Here is a 9,826-nt window from a genome sequence, read left to right on the forward strand (position 1 = left end):
GTTTTACCTTCTTCCCTATCTTTTACGGGGCGCCTTGTGGGGACCCATCAGCGTTCCTGTTTTGTAACCCTGTACACTGTCTCTTTGTCTAATCTTGAACGGGTTTGTGCTGAAAACAAAGTTTCGTTGTACTTGTGCAATGACATCCATCCATCCATCCATCCATCATCTTCCGCTTATCCGAGGTCGGATCGCGGGGGCAACAGCCTAAGCAGGGAAACCCAGACCTCCCTCTCCCCAGCCACTTCGTCTAGCTCTTCCCGGGGGATCCCGAGGCGTTCCCAGGCCAGCCGGGAGACATAGTCTTCCCAACGTGTCCTGGGTCTTCCCCGTGGCCTCCTACCGGTTGGGCGTGCCCTAAACACCTCCCTAGGGAGGCATTCGGGTGGCATCCTGACCAGATGCCCGAACCACCTCATCTGGCTCCTCTGGATGTGAAGGAGCAGTGGCTTTACTTCGAGTCCCTCCCGGATGGCAGAGCTTCTCACCCTATCTCTAAGGGAGAGCCCCGCCACACGGCGGAGGAAACTCATTTCGGCCGCTTGTACAACCCTCACTGGAAATGTGTTCGACTTACTGCCGGCAATGCGGACCAAGCTCTGGCACTGATCGTACAGGGGACGGACCGCCACAATAAGACAGTCCGATATCCCATACTCTCTGAGCACTCCCCACAGGACTTCCCGAGGGACACGGTCGAATGCCTTCTCCAAGTCCACAAAGCACATGTAGACTGGTTGGGCAAACTCCCATGCACCCTCAAGAACCTTGCCGAGAGTATAGAGCTGGTCCACAGTTCCACGACCAGGACGAAAACCACACTGTTCCTCCTGAATCCGAGGTTCGACTATCCGACGTAGCCTCCTCTCCAGTACACCTGAATAAACCTTACCGGGAAGGCTGAGGAGTGTGATCCCACGATAGTTGGAACACACCCTCCGGTCCCCCTTCTTAAAGAGAGGAACCACCACCCCGGTCTGCCAATCCAGAGGTACCGCCCCCGATGTCCACGCGATGCTGCAGAGTCTTGTCAACCAAGACAGCCCCACAGCATCCAGAGCCTTAAGGAACTCCGGGCGGATCTCGTCCACCCCCGGGGCCTTGCCACCGAGGAGCTTTTTAACTACCTCAGCGACCTCAGCCCCAGAAATAGGAGAGTTCACCACAGATTCCCCAGGCACTGCTTCCTCATAGGAAGACGTGTTGGTGGGATTGAGGAGGTCTTCGAAGTATTCCTTCCACCTATCCACAACATCCGCAGTTGAGGTCAGCAGAACACCATCCGCACCATACACGGTGTTGATAGTGCACTGCTTCCCCTTCCTGAGGCGGCGGACGGTGGTCCAGAATCGCTTCGAAGCCGTCCGGAAGTCGTTTTCCATGGCTTCCCCGAACTCCTCCCATGTCCGAGTTTTTGCCTCCGCGACCGCTGAAGCTGCACACCGCTTGGCCTGTCGGTACCTGTCCACTGCCTCCGGAGTCCTATGAGCCAAAAGGACCCGATAGGACTCCTTCTTCAGCTTGACGGCATCCCTCAACGCTGGTGTCCACCAAGAGGTTTTAGGATTGCCGCCCCGACAGGCACCAATTACCTTGCGGCCACAGCTCCGATCTGCCGCCTCGACAATAGAGGTGCGGAACATGGTCCACTCGGACTCAATGTCCAGCACCTCCCTCGTGACATGTTCAAAGTTCTTCCGGAGGTGGGAATTGAAACTTTGTCTGACAGGAGACTCTGCCAGACGTTCCCAGCAGACCCTCACAATGCGTTTGGGCCTCCCAGGTCTGTCCGGCATCCTCCCCCACCATCGCAGCCAACTCACCACCAGGTGGTGATCAGTAGAAAGCTCCGCCCCTCTCTTCACCCGAGTGTCCAAAACATGAGGCCGCAAATCCGATGACACAACTACAAAGTCGATCATGGAACTGCAGCCTAGGGTGTCCTGGTGCCAAGTGCACATACGGACACCATTATGTTTGAAAATGGTGTTTGTTATGGACAAACTGTGACGAGCACAAAAGTCCAATAACAAAACACCACTCGGGTTCAGATCCGGGCGGCCATTCTTCCCAATCACGCAATGACAATAAAAACCTATTTAACTATCGATACCAATGCTGATACAACAGGTTAAAGATCATTCATAGTTACATTTTTGATCCCAATAATAATCAGACAAAAACACAGAATGACAGTGTAACAATGTAAATTAAATATTAAAATGATATCCTTATTCCTTTTATACAACATTTATCATAAAGTCAATAGTGTAAAATAATTCAACACAAGCAAAAACTATTAGTCCTTAACACTTGAGTTGTGCAGTTTTGATCATTAACTGATATTATACTTAGTATCATTATTGTCAATATTTGTATTGATCTGCCCACCCTTGTTTACGTTTAATCAATCAATCCATCAAAGTTTATTGATATAGCCCTTAATCTCAAGTGTCAGAAAGGGCTGGACAAGGCACAACGAGATCCTCAGCTCAGTTCCCAAATCAGGGCAAGAAAAAAACTCAACTCAATCGGCGTAATGGGAAACCCTGGGCGACCGGTGCAATGGATGCAGAGTGGATACAGTTAATAATGTGAGAGTCCAGTCCACCATACTAAGCAGGGGAAACTCTTGCATGTAGACACGTCGCGGCGCAAAGAGGTCATGATGCACACGTAGTGGTCACCCCGGGTTCCGATTTTATGTGCAAGTCCAGTCCATTGGGAAAACAGCAAGGGATCATCTTGAATGCAGACAAGTCAGCAGTGCAGAGATGTCTCCAACTGATGCAAAGAGGAGTGGTCCGTCCTGGGACCCAACTTTGAACAGCTAGTGCATCACCAGTGGTCACCTGATAACCTCTCCACGCAGGAGAGTGGGGCAGAGCAGAAAAGAGACGACAGATCAACTGGTCTAAAAGGGGGCTCTATTCAAGGGCGTCTAAATGAGTTTTAGGATGGGACTTAAATGCTTCTACTGAGGTAGCATCTCTAACTGTTACCGGTAGGAATATTTCATAATACTGGAGCCCAAATAGAAAACGCTCTAAAGCCCTCACACTTTTTGGGGGGGCTTTGGGAATCACTAATAAGCCAGAGTTCTTAGAACACAGATTTCTAGCCGGGACATATGGTAAAATACAAGATAGGACGGAGCTAGACTGTGTAGTATTTTATACGTAAGTAGTAAAACCTTAAGTGTGTCATGATGGGGGCACAGCTTATTGCGAGGTTTGTTCTCCTGGGATGCAAAAACAAACTATTCCGGACAAGGCTTGCAGGTAGGAACATATTTATTAACTCAAAAAATCTGGCAGGGCATGAGGTAAACAAACATAAACTATGGCGTGGAATAAACACAAAACTGTGGCATGAAACAGACAACATAAACTATGGCTTCGAACAAACACGGAACAGTGGCAAGAAATAAACAAGACTTACGTGGGCACGGCATGAATAGAGCAACATGAACTGTGACATCGCATGAAAACAAGCAATGACGCCAGGCCGACTGACTGGCAAAGACAGGCTTAAATTAGGGTCTTGAGTAGAAACAAGTGCATGGTCCGAACACCAGAGGCAGGTGAAAATCATAAGTCGGCATGGTAGAGAAACAAAACAATGGAGCGCAAAAAGGAAGTAAAAGAGTCCAAAAAATAACAAAAACATAATCCAGACCACAGGAAGCCAGTGCAGGTGAGCCAGTATAGGCTCACCTGCACAAGACCTTTCTTGTTCTTGTCAAAAGTCTAGCAGCCGCATTTTGTCCATCTATCCATCCATCTTCCTCCGCTTATCGGAGGTCGGGTCGCGGGGGCAGCAGCCTAAGGAGGGAAGCCCAAACTTTCCTCTCCCCAGCTACTTCGTCCAGATGTCCAAACCATCTCATCTGGCTCCTCTCGATGTGGAAGAGGAGTGGCTTTACTTTGAGCTCCTCCCGGATGACAGAGCTTCTCACCCTATCTCTAAGGGAGAACCCGCCACCCGGCGGAGGAAACTCATTTCGGCCGCTTGTACCCGTGATCTTGTCCTTTCGGTCATAACCCAAAGCTCATGACCATAGGTGAGGATGGGAACGTAGATCGACCGGTAAATTGGGAGCTTTGCCTCCCGGCTCAGCTCTTTCTTCACCACAACGGATCGATACAGCGTCCGCATTACTGAAGACGCTGCACCGATCCGCCTGTCGACCTCACAATCCACTCTTCCCTCACTCGTGATCAAGACTCTGAGGTACTTGAACTCCACCACTTGGGGCAGGGTCTCCTCCCCAACCCGGAGATGGCACTCCACCCTTTTCCGGGCTAGAACCATGGACTCGAACTTGGAGGTGCTGAGTCTCATCCTAGTCGCTCCACACTCGGCTAAGAACCGATCCGGTGAGATCGGCATTTTGTACCAACTGTAATATTTTAATGATAGACGTAGGCAAGTCCGAAAATAATACGTTACAGTTATCGAGACGAGACATAACGAACGCATGAATAATGAATAAAGAGCTCCGTTTAGCGGTTAGCTATACTCTTTTGTATCTCCCTCTGGTTGTAATGTTTAATTAGTCTTTGTCCTCCAGACACCTTTGTTGCTTGTCTCCGTCAAATTTGAGGGACACAGGCAGAATGTGTCACCAACATGACTTAACAATAGTACAAAACCCAAAGCCAGTGAAGTTGGCACGTTGGGTAAATGGTACATAAAAACAAAATACAATGACTTGCAAATCCCTTTCAACCTATACACAACTGAACAGACTGCAAAGACAAGATACTTAACGTTCAAACTTTAAAACTTTGTTATTTTTCGCAAATATTAGCTCATTTGGAATTTGATGCCTGCAACATGTTTCAAAAAAGTTGGCACAAGTGGCAGAAATGACTGGGAAAGTTGAGGAATGCTCATCAAACACTTATTTGGAACATCCCACAGGTGAAGAGGCTAACTGGGAACAGGTGGGCCATGATTGGGTATAAAAGCAACTTCCATGAAATGTTCAGTCATTCACAAAGAAGGATGGAGCGAGGGTCACAACTCTGTGAACAAATGCGGGAGCAAATTGTTTAAGAACAACATTTCTCTACCAACTATTACAAGGAATTTGTGGATTTCACCGTCTACTGTCCGTAATATCATCAAAAGGCTTAGAGAATCTGGTGAAATCACTGCATGTAAGCAGCAAGGCTGAAAACCAGCATTGAATGCCCGTGACGTTGGATCACTCAGGCGGTGCTGCATCAAAAAGCGACAACAGTGTGTAAAGCAGGGGTGTCAAACATACGGCCTGCGGGCTGAATCAGGCCCGCGAACAGGTTTTATCTGGCCCGCCGGATGAGTTTGCTAAGTATAAAATTGAGCCGACATTTTTGAATGAAAGAAACTGCTGTTCTAAATGTATCCACTAGATGTCGCAATAGCAATTCTTTCTTGATGATGCTCTATATATAAAAAAAATAAACCACATGATTTCAGTGCCCCTCTTGAAAATATCTCGGGGTAACCATTCTCCCAAATTTCTCTTGATTTCCACCTGGACAACAATATTGAGGGCGTGCCTTAAAGGCACTGCCACTGCCACTTTACAAATCGGTCGTCATGCCCGCTTTCCTGCCATACAGACGGCATGTTGGCAGTCACATAATATATGCGGCGTTTAATCACACACAAGTGAATGCAAGACATAGTTGATCAACAGCCATACAGGTCACACTGAGGTTGGCCGTATAAACAATTTTAACACTGTTACAAGTATGCGCCACACTGTGAACCCGCACCAAACAAGAATGACAAACACATTTTTGGAGAACATCTGCAGTGTAACACAATATAAAAACAACAGAACAAATATCCAGAAACCCTTGCAGCACTAACTCTTACGGGACACTACAATATACGCGCCCGCTACCACCAAACCCTGCTCCCCCAACCCCGTTGCCCCCCATCTCCCGAATTTGGAGGTCTCAAGGTTGGCAAGTATGCACATGATCTTAGTGCACCAGTCGAGGAAAAGGAGCATAATACATAAATAACATCCTTTAATTGGATTTTGATATCAACGTTTTATCTTGATGGATGGAAATTAACACCAATGAGTTGACTGATAAACATTATCACATAATGTATTCAGAAATTATGAATAACGACAAATAAAGATGGAATACTAATAACCCCAACATGTAAGTGTTAAAACAAACCCCAACAATGTTATGATTTGTACATTTTCAGAATGTGCTTGTTTTATTTTTAAACAAATGAAACAATCTGAAATTGTCTTCATTTTTAGGTTATCGTAATTTTACTAGTCCGACCCACTTGGGTGTAGATTTTTCTCCATGTGGCCCCCGATCTAAAATGAGTTTGAGACCCCTGGTGTAAAGGATATCGCCACATGAGCTCAAGAACACTTAAGAAAACCACTGACAGTAACTACAGTTTGTCGCTACATCTGTAAGTGCAAGTTAAAACTTGACTATGCACAGCAAAAGCCATTTATCAACAACACCCAGAAACGCCGCCGGCTTCGCTGTACCCAAGTTCATCGAAGATGGACTGATGCAAAGTGGAAAAGTGTTCTGTGATCTGATGAGTCCACATTTCAAACTGTTTTGGGAAACTGTGGACGTCGTGTCCTCTGGACCAAAGAGGAAAATAACCATTTAGATTGTGTGTTGTTTTGGTAAGTTACCCATGCTTTGAGTAACTTACACATCTGTGAAGGCACCATTAATGCTGAAAGGTACATACAGGTTTTGGAGCAACATATGTTGTCATCCAAGCAACATTATCATGGACGCCCCTGCTTATTTCAGCATGACAATGCCAAGCCATATGTTACAACATCATGGCTTTATAGTAAAAGAGTGCAGGTACTAGACTGGCCTGCCTGTAGTCCAGACTCTCCCATTGAAAATGTGTGGCGCAATATGAAGTCTAAAATATCGCAACGGAGACCCCAGACTGTTGAACAACTTAAGCTGTACATCAAGCAAGAAATGGAAATAATTCCACCTGAAAAGCTTCAAACATTGGTCTCCTCAGTTCCCAAATGTTTACTGAGTGTTGTTAAAAGGAAAGGCCATGTAACACAGTGGTAAAAAATGCCCCTCTGCCAACTTTTTTGCAATGTGTTGCTGCATTTAAGTTCTAAGTTAATGATTATTTGCAAAATAAAAAGTGTTTCTCAGTTTGAACATTAAATATCTTGTCTCTGCAGTCTATTCAATTAAATATAAGTTGAAAAGGATTTGCTAATAATTTTATTCTATTTTTATTTACGGTTTACACAACTTGCCAACTTCACTGGCTTTGGGTTTTGTATTTAAAGCTCTATTGTTAGCCAAATTCATATCATTTACATCGTGTGCCGTCTCAAACTATCAAGGCATTGATGACATATTCGTACAACAGTTTTTCTTTGTTCCAAACAATAGACTGACCATACGTCCTCGGACGGACAAGGGTTAGGACTATAAGGCGCACTTAAAATCTTTTTATATTCTCAAAACTCGACAGTGCACCTTATAACCCGGTGCGCCTAATGTACGGAATAATTCTGGTTGTACTCACCAACCTCGAAGTTATTTTATTTGGTACATGGTGAAATAATAAATGTGACCAGTAGATGGCAGTCACACATAAGAGATACATGTAGCCTGCAATATGAGTCAAGTAAACAACACCAACGTTTTTTATGTTCCATTGAAAAAATAGACCATTACACACAAAAATATATCGAAATGTTTTAGTACGACTTTGGTAAGCTATGAAGCAATACCGCTTGATGGATTGGACTGTGCTTCAACATACGAGTATTATTATGGTGTGTGTATAAGATTAGACATATTATCTGGCGTTTCGTTTCGCAATATTATGCAAAAAAAAACTTTTCCAACGTTGTGGTAACTGCTGGTTTGTATTTGGGATCTGCATAAGTCTTGAAAATGTGCGTGAATCCGCCTTTGTAGTCCAACATCGTAGTCGATAAGTCTCTACTTTTTCTCTATCTTCTCGTTTTGGAACTTTCATTCTCCGCTGTAGCCATTTTGTAATATAAAGTAGTGTAAAGTTCTTAGTTATATCTGTCAGTACACTTGCCATGAAAGTGCTAAAACATACCGGTGTAGTGAGTTGACATTATTCACCCGAGGAACTTTAGTTATTAGAGAGTTCCTGTCGGACAGTTTTTCCTGGGACACATTTCCGGCGTTGTTATTGCACTAGTTAACTACTGATAAGGAGATGCTGCTCCGTTATTGATATAAGTAAAGTCTGAATGCCATTAAAATAGTTAGCTCCATCTTTTGACACTTCTTCCACCCCCGTCCTTGCACGCTACACCGCTACAACAAAGATGACTGAAAAAAGACGCCGCCGAAGGTGAGCCACGTAAATAACCCCACAAAAATAAGCCCACGTAAATAAGCCCACAAAGACGCCCACAAAACGGCGCTTTCGGAAGCAACTGCCAGAAAGAAGCTTGAAGATGATCTGTAAAACATAATCTGTGCAACATTTTGGCCAAAGAACCACCATTACATGTAATTTAGACCAATTAAAATAATAATAATAATAATATGACCCCTTTAATGCGCCTTGTAATCCGGTGCACCTTTTGTATGAAAATAGACCTGACTAGACCCCCTAATCGGCAGTGTGCTTTATAATCCGGTACCTTAATGTTAAACTCCCTTATGATGGATTAAACTTCATAAATTGTTCAATTTTGTCCGTACGGTATTTGATAGTGTGATTAATGTCTAATTAGGCACAAGCGTTTTATTCATGTAATGTCATTTTCTGTTGAGACTGATGTGTTGTAATTGCTTTTTCAATCTGTCGACACTCATTTGCAGCTCATTTCCTGAGTTATGTGTAACATTTGTCCGCAACTTATTGTCTGATTATCAGAAATTATTACAGATGTCCGATAAAGGCTTTAAAATGTTATCGTCGTTTTTATTAATCTGATGGGTAGTTTTGCTGTAAAATCATAAGTCAAGCAGATATTTAAGTATTCATTTTTTATTTAGACACAAAATGTTTGGAAAGTAATATTCGTTGCAATATTGGATACTATTAAAGTTTAAAAGGTATGCAATTTCAAGCAGTACATATATTACGTTTAGTGAGAAAATATGAAGTACTTTGTTGACACATATCTAGAGATATCCGAAAATATCGGACTGCCGATAAGATCAGCCGATAAATGCTTTAAAATGTAATATTGGAATTATCGGTTTTAAAAAGTAAAATGTATGACTTTCTAAAACGCCGCCGTGTACGTAGGGAGAAGTACAGAGCGTCATTAAACCGTAAAGGCACTGCCTTTGCACATAATATCTACGGCTTTTCACACACACAAGGCATACTTGTTCAACAGCCATACAGGTCACACTGAGGGTGGCCATATAAACAACTTTAACACTGTTACAAATATGCGCCACACTGTGAACCCACACCAAACAAGAATGGAAAAAACATTTCGGGAGAACATCCACACCGTAACACAACATAAACACAACAGAACAAATACTCAGAATCCATTGCAGCACTAACTCTTCTGGGACGCTACAATATACACCCCCGCAATCCCCCAACTCAACCCCGCCCACCTCATGCATGTCCCAAATGCCAAGCTGCTGTTTTGAGGCATGTTAAAAAAATCCGACCTGGCATTTTTTTTCCATAACTTGAGTTGATTTATTTTGTAAAACCTTGTTACACTGTTTAATGCATCCAGCGGGGCATCACAACAAAATTAGGCATAATATTGTGCTAATTACACCACTGTATAAATAGATATCGGTTGATATCGGTATCGGTAATTATGAGT

Source organism: Nerophis ophidion, linkage group LG01, assembly GCF_033978795.1.
Source record: "Nerophis ophidion isolate RoL-2023_Sa linkage group LG01, RoL_Noph_v1.0, whole genome shotgun sequence".
Taxonomy (NCBI): Eukaryota; Metazoa; Chordata; class Actinopteri; order Syngnathiformes; family Syngnathidae; genus Nerophis; species Nerophis ophidion.